The 10,130-nt window shown below is 34.9% G+C and overlaps 1 long non-coding RNA gene across 1 annotated transcript; it reads left to right on the top strand.

Moving 5' to 3' along the window:
• Nucleotides 1-9,287, top strand: LOC107501862. The gene is made up of 6 exons (XR_001594882.2): nt 1-129; nt 3,466-3,624; nt 4,533-4,610; nt 6,101-6,220; nt 7,164-7,251; nt 8,955-9,287. It is a non-coding gene; the product is annotated as an uncharacterized LOC107501862 (long non-coding RNA).
• Nucleotides 9,288-10,130: the final 843 nt, after the last annotated feature.

Raw genomic sequence — 10,130 nt, 5'->3', positions numbered from 1 at the left:
CCCAGAGTCAAAGGAACTGAAAGAAGACCCAGTGGAAGGAGGAAGTTGCAGGTCTGGCTGCAGTCCGGGAATAAGTGAATGCCTCAAATTCCTTTGAAGCACTGTTTTTGCTGTATCCTACAAATTTTGGTAAGTCGCATTTTCATTTAGTTCAACATATTTTTGATTTTCTCTTCTGACTTCTTCTTTGACCCACGTGTTGTTGAGAAGTGTCTTTCTAAATCTCCAAATCTTTGGGGATTTTCTCAGCTATTATTGATTTCTAGTTTAATTCCATCATGGTTAGAGAGTACACATTGTACGGTTTCTTTCAAATTTCTTAAGGTGTGTTATGGTCCATCACGTGGGCTATCTTGGTGAATGTTCCCTGCGAGCTTGAGAAGAATGTGTAATCTGCTGTTGTTGGATGGAATAGCCTATAGACTACATTATTAAGTTCAACTACATCCTTACTAATTTTCAGTCTGCTGGGTCTTTTCTGATATAGGGGTGTTGAAGTCTCCACCTCTAATAGTAGGTTAATCTATTTTTCCTTGCATGTTGTTTTTGCATCATGTCTTGTGATGAAGTTGTAGGCACATACACACTAAGGATTGTTCTGTGTTCTTGGGGAATTAACCTCTTCATCACAAAGTGCCATTCTTCCTCCCTGATAACTTTCTTTGCTTTGAAGTCTTCTCTGTCTGAAATTAACATAGCTACTCCTGCTTTCTCTTGATTAGTGTTAGCATGATATCTTTCTCCATCCATTTACTTTAAATGTATACGTAGTCTAACATATTTATAGACAACATAATTGGATCTTATCTTTTGATTCACTTTGACAACCTGTCTTTTAATTAATGTATTTAGACCATTGACATTTAAAGTGATTATTGATATATTTGGATAACATCTACCATTTTGTCACTGTTTTTTATTTCTTGTCCTGTTCTCTTCCTATTTTTGACTTCCACTTTTCTTCTTTTTATGGTTCGCCTGAGCATTTTATATGATTCCATTTTCTCAGTTCTACTTTTCATTTTACTTTAGATGTCGCTCTAGAGTTTCTCATATACATTTATGATACGATTCCACTTTTAAATAACGCTATACCATTTCACGAGTAGTGTACCTTATAATGACAAAATAATACTAATTCTCCTTCCTGTGTATTATTACTATCATTCATTTTGTTTATACATAAGTATATAAGCATATATAATGAAATACACCGTTAATATTATTTTGTGTAAAGTATTATGTTAGATCAATTTAGAATAAGAAAATTAAAAAATTTATTTTGCCCTCATTTATTCCTTCTCATTTCTGTCTTTCAAGAACTTTTTAACATTTCACGCAAGGCCAGTCTACTGGCAAAAAAATCTGCCCAGTTTTTCCTTGTCTGAGCAAGTATTCCTCCTTCATATCTAAAGGATTATTTTATAGGGTACAGAATTCTAGGGTCATTTTTTTCTCTCAACACTTTAAATATTTCACTCCCTTCTCCTCTTACTTGCATGGCTTATGAGGAGTTGGATATAATTCTTACCTTTGATCTTCTCTAGATAAGGTGTTTTTATCCTCTGGCTTTTATCAAGATTTTTCTTAATCTTTGATTTTCTGAAGTTTGGTTATAATACACATTGGTGTAGTTTTGTGATTTCGTTGTTGTTGTTTAACACTTATTCTTTTTGGTATTCTCTGTACTTCCTGGATCTGTGGTTTGTTATCTGACAATCTGTGTAAATTCTCAGGCATTATTGGTTTAGATATTTCTTCTGTTGTTCTCTCTCTTCTTCTGGTATTTACATCGTGTGTATGTTACACTTTTGTAGTTGCCCCAGAGTTCTTGTATATACTATTTGTTAGTTTAGTCTTTTTTCTCTTTGCTTTTCAGTTTTAGAAGATTCTCCTGAGACATCTTCAAGTTAAGAGCGTGTTTCCTCAGTTGTGTCCAGTCTGCTAATGATCCCATCAAAGACATTCTTCATTTCTCTTAGAGTAGCATTGATCTCTCACATTTCTTTGTGCGTCAGTCTTAGGAGTAGAAGCACAACTTCTCTGCTTGCGTTGTCCCTCTGTTCTTGCATGCTTTCTATTTATTAATACTCTTAGCATATTAATTATAGTTCTTTTGAATTCTCAGTCTGAGAAGTGCAACATCTCTGACATGTCTGGTGCTTCCTCTCTTTTCTCTAATTGTTTTCTTTTTACCTTTTCCTATTCCTTGAAATGTCTTCTTCATATCTGGGCACAAGGAACCCAGCCGTGAGTCCAGCATAGGTTTCTGCTCTGGTAAGTTGTGATTCTCTATATTCAGCTGTCTTTGTCTCCAGTTTTGGTGCGGCAGTTCACCCTGTGACTTCACATCTCTGACAGATCTAAGATGAGTTGTTGATTCTTTGATTTGTTCATTTTTATTTTTTACTTATTGTTAGGATATAGTAATGATTTCCAAGTTCCTTACATGTAGGACTAGAAATTGGAACTCTTTATTTCAGACATTAAAAAATAATTCATACAGAACCCATAAGTAGAGAAGCCATACTATAACCAACAAGGAAATACTTTTAATCTTTGAGATTAAAAAGGAAAACAAAAACTTTTTTCCTGCGAAATACTATTTTATATTATGGAGAGCAATTTAGTTCTATATTTCCTTTGACTCTCCTATCCAAGACAAACCACAGGAGTTTTTCTTTCATAAACAACAGGTCCATTAAGATGTTGACTCCTACAAGAACACAGAGTTCTGTTAAGGTGACTATTTCTATTGATGTGAGGTAATGAACACGTCGCCTTTTAAAAAGCAAATGTTCCTTTCTACTCTAACCATAGTAAGGATAAAAAGTTCACGATGGCCCTAACCATAAACATCTTAAAAATGTAACTATTGAATCTGAGTTTTGGGGATAAATATTGAATTTGTTTATACCTACAAGAATAATTCTTGACTTGTTAAACTTTTCAATTGAAAAACAATTCCTTCTTGTGATTAAAAAAGTGAAATATTTAGAATTTAATTAACTTTAAGGATATGCAATGAAATATGGCCTTTATTTCCGTGAGAGCATATTAAAATGCCTTTTATTTTCTTAGCCCTTAATAACAGAATATACAGCTCAATTCTTAAAATTGTATTAAACTCATCATTGAGGGAACCATCAAGAATAAAGGAGAGCCTCCTTAAAGAACAATTAAGAAACTAGGAGATTATTTGGTCAGTCAAGAAAAAAAAAGTCTAAATATGGCTAAATAAGATTGCTAAATAATGTATAAGACTGGCTGTCTAAAGGCCAATAAATTAACTTATCAATATTTTCTGGTTAACCTCTGACTTTATTGAGCTCTAAACGACTTACTCATTTATCACTTGTGGATTGTTAGTCAAATATACTGTGACCACAAAGTTACACCTCCAAAAGTTTTTATAAAATCCCCTGACATCATATTAACAGCAATCATTGCTTTGTCTCTCTCTAGATGCAACTCCATAGGTCACCTTGTTTTCTACACCAAGATGCCTTTTGGGTTCAGAGGGACGAAGTGATAACTCCCATCCACGGCGCATCCTCACCGGAGGCTTATTTACAATATACAACCCAGACATACCAGGCACAGCATACTAAAAGAATTTCTTAGGTAAGAAATCAGTATACAGCAGCCCCAGAAGACCCTCATTTATCTTACAGCTAGTAAATTCCATCAGTATGCTTAAAGGAGGACAAAACTGCCTGAATTGTCCCCAAGGAGGATGAAACAGTTGCCGGCCCACAGTTAACACTTTCGTACCCACATGGAATGTAGTGCTTCCATAAACTGACTAGCATTTGTTTTTGGTGGTGGTAAATGATACATTCTTTTTATAGGGAAAAATCATAAACTTTCATACAAATATAAAAAACACAAGCCGTAGATTTTATGTGACTTAACTAATTAGCAGGCCAAGAAAATAGGGCATCAGGAATGCTCAAATGAATCTACAAGGAAATGCCAAACTGGTCAACATTTATAGGATGATAAGCAGTCCAGGCGATTAAATTCATTAGCATTTCTATGTGAAAATAACAAATTTACAGTGTTTCCTACCACCCACAGAGTTATAAAATAGTTCAAAAACAATGAATTGGAAAACCACACAGAAACTCTGTACTCTTTATAATGGGCGTGCGTGCATTTCAAGATACTGACCATCTAACTTGTGGTCAGTGGGCACTGGCCTCTCTAATAGGATTAAGAGGAGAGTGAGTGGAGCAGCAACTGAAAATGTGATTTGGGTTTCATTGTCTCATAGTGTAAGGAGGGTTCTGGTCTATAATTCATAAGTGTTTAGAGGCTTACATTCAACAGAAAATATTTATCTTTAGGTAATTAGATTAGCCTAAGGAGAAGACAAAATAAAAAATCTGGGATTAGGCATTCACCAGTAAGCATTCACAAAAAAACACATTTTCCAGAAATATATCATTTTGTTTGTGGGGGAAGAATTAAGACTATGTTGGCCTTTGGGTATCTGGCTAAGACATTTCGGTTCTAATCTCTGTTTGCAGTGGGGAGTTGAGAAGTTTTGATCGAAGGAGTGAGGAGGAGAACGTGCTGCCACACAGACGTGGATCTACAGTGACCCGGTAGAGGAACAAATCGAGGAAGCTTAGAACAGATCAAGACAGTTGACTGACATTCACTGTGTTTGGCTGTCAGACTAGGTTCATCATTTTACTGACAACATTTTACTGACAACTTTGGTTGTTTGACTTTTAGGATTACTATTTACTTCTTCCATACAGAGTATGCTTTTAATTTTTTCTTTTTAGTAAGAAACTTCATCTTCAGGCAGGTATATAATTTCTGAATGACTAAAAAGTTCTGACCATATCATGGAAACCTTATTGAGCATTCTGGCCAATATTAGTAACTTCAATATCAGATTTAGGAAAGAGAAGCCTCTTCATATTGCCAAAGCAAAAATTTCACCAAAGTTGAACAGGCAAGAGAGACCTGATTCTAGGTTATTGCAAGAGCAGAAAGAGACCAGAACTCAGTTTGAGCTTCAGGTCACTTAAACAAAGAGCAAGAGCATTTTTAAACGCTGAAGTAAGAGGGAGAGAACAGGTCATCTGCCTTTGCTAACCGGATTTACCCAAAGGAAAAGTAAACTGTCTCTTATCTTTGTGAAGATACTTTCCTAGTAGTTTTATAACTGGGAGCAAAGTGCACATCAAAATTAGGCTCTTACCTTTTCACAGAAACCAGGGAGTGTGGGCATGCTGTCTTCCTTGATGTTTACATTCAAAGAGATAGGATGTAAAACTGGCAGGCAGCTTTTTCAAGATTTATATCTCAAAGGGGTGGAAAAGAAATTTACAAGTTTTTTAACAAATGTTCTAGATAAGAGAGGTCAGATGCCTGGAGTCAGGAAGAATCCTGCATAAAGTTTGTCAAGGTAAGGGTAATACTTAAGTTTCTTAAAATACTGAAGCAGTCATACAGAGGGGCAGTATGTCAGAGTTGTAGAGAAAAATAGAATTCATAGGATTTGTGTATATGTGTACGGAGCGAGGGATTGATTTAAAGGAATTGCTCATGTGATTGTAAAGGCTGGCAAGCCTGAAATTTGCATGGCTCACTGGAGACACAGGGGAGAGGCGATATTGCAGCTTGAGTCTGATGGCAGAATCATCTCTTCCTCAGGGACCTCAGTCTTTCTCTTCAGGCTTTCAACCGATTGGATGAGGCCTACCCGCATTATAGAGCGGGTAATAGAGGACAATTTATTTTCCTCAAATTCTACTGATTTAAATGTTATCTAAAAATATACCTTCATCTAGCAGCATCTAGACTGATGTTCAACCAAATATGAGTACCACGACCTAGCCAAGTCGACACAAAATTAATCCTCACAGGCGGTGGGCCTGGTGTACAGAAAAGCCCTCTAAAAGGCTCTATAGAATCCTGATAATGCATTTCTGAAAAGTACATCTGAGAAACATTCCTATACTGTTATTGAACAAATCAGTTACTTAATAGCAGAAAATTCAGATAATTTGACATAGACTAGGTTTTTGTGAATTTTTATAATTTCAGAGAAGCAGAAATAATCATAATTATTCTTTTCTAGATAATGAAGCTTGCTTTGAAATATATGAATATGAGCAAAGTACCCTGAGGCAAAGAGGCCACTTTTTAAGCAAAGGATCCAATCTGAGAAGCAGGAACGGTGCTTTACAGGGCCTACTAGGTAAGAAGAGTCTGACCTTCTGGTGATATGAGTGTATGATTTCTGTAACTGCAGGGGACCTCACACACAATCTAAGGAGGAGAGAGATTTGCAATTTACATTTTCACTGTGTTATGGCAAAAAAAAAAAAAAAAAGATGTGGAAATATAGCTTTTCTTAGAGTTAGTCTACACACCTACAACCCATGATAAGAATTAGATGTGGTTAGCCTTAGAAATGATAACTTTTGATATTGTATAGTGCTCAGTACTTTGGGAGAGTAGGAGATAGGAGAATAAAATAGAAAGATGCATTCAAGCACTAAATAGAGATGTTAAGAAAAGCTTGCAGCAGATGAAGTTATTATTCACCTGATGTGTTGCTATCTCTCAGATCACTGCATACACCTTAAAATGCAAATTGCGCCTTTCTAGATATTGGCAATTTTTCTCTATTCAAAGGACTGAAGATAATTTTGGCTCTCTACCCAGGGCCCTGTTTTTCAACTTCCAAAGTCCTTTATAAAGGTAAAATCATTTTAATCTTACCCTCAGGTTCCTCCTTCTCTTGGGGGTCTTTATTATCCCATATTGTACAGCTCTAAAGAAGCTACTAATGAAAGGCAACCTCTAACACTAAGGAAATTAAACCAATCTAAGAGACAGTTATGGAAACATTTTTTCTACATAACATTGAATCATTACTCTAATTCAATTTTCAGATCTATACCCTAAGTTCCTTTTTCCTACTTCACCTTTCTCTTTTTTTTTTTTTTTTTTTATTATTATTAACACTGGAGGGTAGCAGAATATGCCACCTAAAACCGTTATTTTGGCATAAGGATTATTTTGAGCTAAAGGCAATTGAGAGAAGCCCATACCAGAAAAGCTCTCTGCCTTCTGCCTATTTGCCTAAAAGCAGGACATAAATTTGTAAAGTTGTCCCCCTCTCCTTTCTCCACCAGGAAGAACAGAAGTTAATCACCTGAGACAACTCCGAATTCTAGCCCCATCCGCCAAGAGATAGCACCAGAGGAATCTACATAATAAATGGTACTAATCAGTCCTTATCGTCCGTTAGTTCCCCATGTATTTACTTCCCACAATTTGCTGCCCTAGAAACTCAGTCCTTTTTCTTTGTCTACTCACTTTTCTAAAAAGTTACTGTCCCAAGTTCTAACCACCCCTTTGAGTTACTTGTCACTGGGTTCTCCATGTGTATGAGATGCACATGTTAATAAACTTTTTTTTTTCTTGTTGCTCTGTCTTTTGCAGGCCCCCAGCCAGAGACCCTAGGAGGGTAGAGGGGAAAATGTTTTTTCCTCCTCTTACAAATATTTGCTTTCATATAAAGCTTGCTTACATAAATATTACATTCTTCCCCCCGACCCACTTAAAATTCTAAATATTTGGTTCACTGAGTTCATAAAATGCCCCGTTTACCATATTTTCTAGGTTTTAAAACCTTATCAATGAGATTGTAATTTAATAACATTTCAGGAAAAAAATAAGCTTGTAGGATTAAACTTGATTTTAGGGTCTTAAAGTTATATAATTTATATATATCTACATTTATGGTAAAACTAAGTAAAGAAAGTTAATGATTTAAAAAGGTCAATGGAGAAAGAATGGGCTTCAAAGGTGCCAGTGCTATGTGATTTCTTGAACTAGAGAGGAAGTACCTAGTTTGTTTCACTACTTATACATGTTTCATAAATGTATACATGTATATATGATATATCTCCCCCGTGTGTGTGTGTGTGTGTGTATATATATCTATACACAAAATGTATTTTTAATGGCGGATTTCTCATTTAGATCAAGCATGAGCTATTAACTCTCCCCTTCGATTACTTTCTTTAGTCATGTTAGTCATTGTTTATATAACTCATGGATTGAATTACTTTCCCCAACGTAATTTAGTTGGGAATAAACACCTTTGACAATGTTATATAATATTCTCCACAATCACTCTACTTAGAAACCTTTCTTTAAATTATAATTGTGTAAAAAGAAAAATTTTCCCTGATGGCAGCACTAGCGTAGAAGATAGGAAATTTGAAACTGTTTCACTAAAATTATTAGAGTAATTTTTAACCAGCAAGCATTGTTAAAGAATCGTAAACTTTGACTCTACACATGCTGGCTAGACTGGCATTGAACCTGACTGACCAAAGTGCATCATGATTTGTTTTAACAAACAGTGAATAGATCTGTGGATGCATCATCCGCTTACCCAGAGGAGCAGCCTCCAATCCTTAATCTTTAATACTCATAACTTTCCCCTCATCTAACTACTCAGTGAAATTCTCCACTGGTATACTTGAAGCTGGCAAATATATAAAACCAGCTTTAAGAGTTGTCTTATACGGGCTCCAATTGATTTTGTAATATTTTTGAAACCTACATTCAGGATTTAATCTACGACTTATTTAGGTCTGAAAATATATTTATGGGAGCTACAGTAGTGCAATCGGTTAGTGTGCAAAGCTGAGGTTCCCTTCAGTTGGTAGTTTATTCGATATTACCTTTATGAAATTTTATCAATTTTTTTTCATAATTTCTTAAGACTATTGTTCTGTCTCTGGTATTTTTATGTCAATACAAATTTAGAGACTGAATTTTTTCTTTTCTTTTTCATTTTTTGTGCTTATAACACCAGTGATTTTCAAATGAGGTGTGTGTTTGTTTGTTCTAATTTGAGTTTTGTAAAATATTTCTTGCCAAAACTTTTGTTTTATCCTCTGCCACTTTAGAATACAATTCATGAATGTATCCAACTGAGCTCAATTACATCAAACAAAGCAAACAGTACCTGGGAAGTGCTTTTCCATCTACCTGCCTCCCTAAGAAGAGAAATAAATTGAAGAAGTCTTTTCATGGATTTCCTGTGAGCTCAGTAGGGGCTGTGGTAAGCAAGGATTTGATTTATATGTTCTGAAACTGTTAATCTATCCTCAATATGAATTCTTTGAACACTATAACCATCATTGTTTTCATTTAATTTAATGCCCATTAAAATGAAATTCACTTTAATTCAATGGCTGTAGGCTCAGAATACTTACAGTGTATTTGTGCTGGACTGTAAGACTGATCTGTCCTTTTTTTATTATTTGCATTTTGTTAAAAAACATGAACACAGGAATAAAATTAAGAAGATGCTAGGAACTCTATCACAAAAATTTCCAAATTTCTTTCTATTCCAGTTCACATACTAATTTTATGCAGCTATTATCAGTGCTTTTATATGGTTGCCATTGCTATATATTTTGTAATGATATTGAGTGGAATCGTATTACGTCATGTCAATTAGGCAGAATGTCCTTAGCCATTCTTTCATTTTGGGTAGTGGAAATTTAAGCTGTTGCTACTTAAAACAACTCATTAAAATTAACCTATAGTTTTATGGTGAGGCAAATAGGTTTTTCTCCTTCATTGAATGGATTTCATATGGTGGTATTTCTGGGTTAAACGATATATACTTTGCTAATGGCATTATATATATATTCTTTATATATATACACACGCACAAATGTACACATTTCTGAATGATTTAAGTATAATTTATAGACATGACATCTTTTTTCACAAATCAGTGACTCCAAAAATATGGGTTTTCTTGTATGCAATCACAGTGAATCACAGTGTATCAAAATCAGGATACTTAATACTGACACAATACTAGTATGTATTCTACAGTTCATAGTCAGATTTTACCAGTTGTCCTAATAACATCCTTCATCATAATTTTTTCTTGGTCTGAGTCCAGTGCAGAATCACATTTAATTTTTTTGCACCTTTATTCTCAATATGTTGTCCTTCATTGTTATTGAAGAACACAGGCCAATTATTTCATAGACTATCCTTCAACTTATATTTAACAGATGTTTCCTCATTACTAGAGCCAGACTAAGCATTTTGAGCAGGAGCAC

The sequence above is a fragment of the Rousettus aegyptiacus genome, unplaced genomic scaffold (assembly GCF_014176215.1).
Source record: "Rousettus aegyptiacus isolate mRouAeg1 unplaced genomic scaffold, mRouAeg1.p scaffold_m13_p_14, whole genome shotgun sequence".
In the NCBI taxonomy this organism is placed as follows: domain Eukaryota; kingdom Metazoa; phylum Chordata; class Mammalia; order Chiroptera; family Pteropodidae; genus Rousettus; species Rousettus aegyptiacus.
Note: the sequence above shows the minus strand (reverse complement) of the source record. Positions and strands in the feature narration are given on the sequence as shown.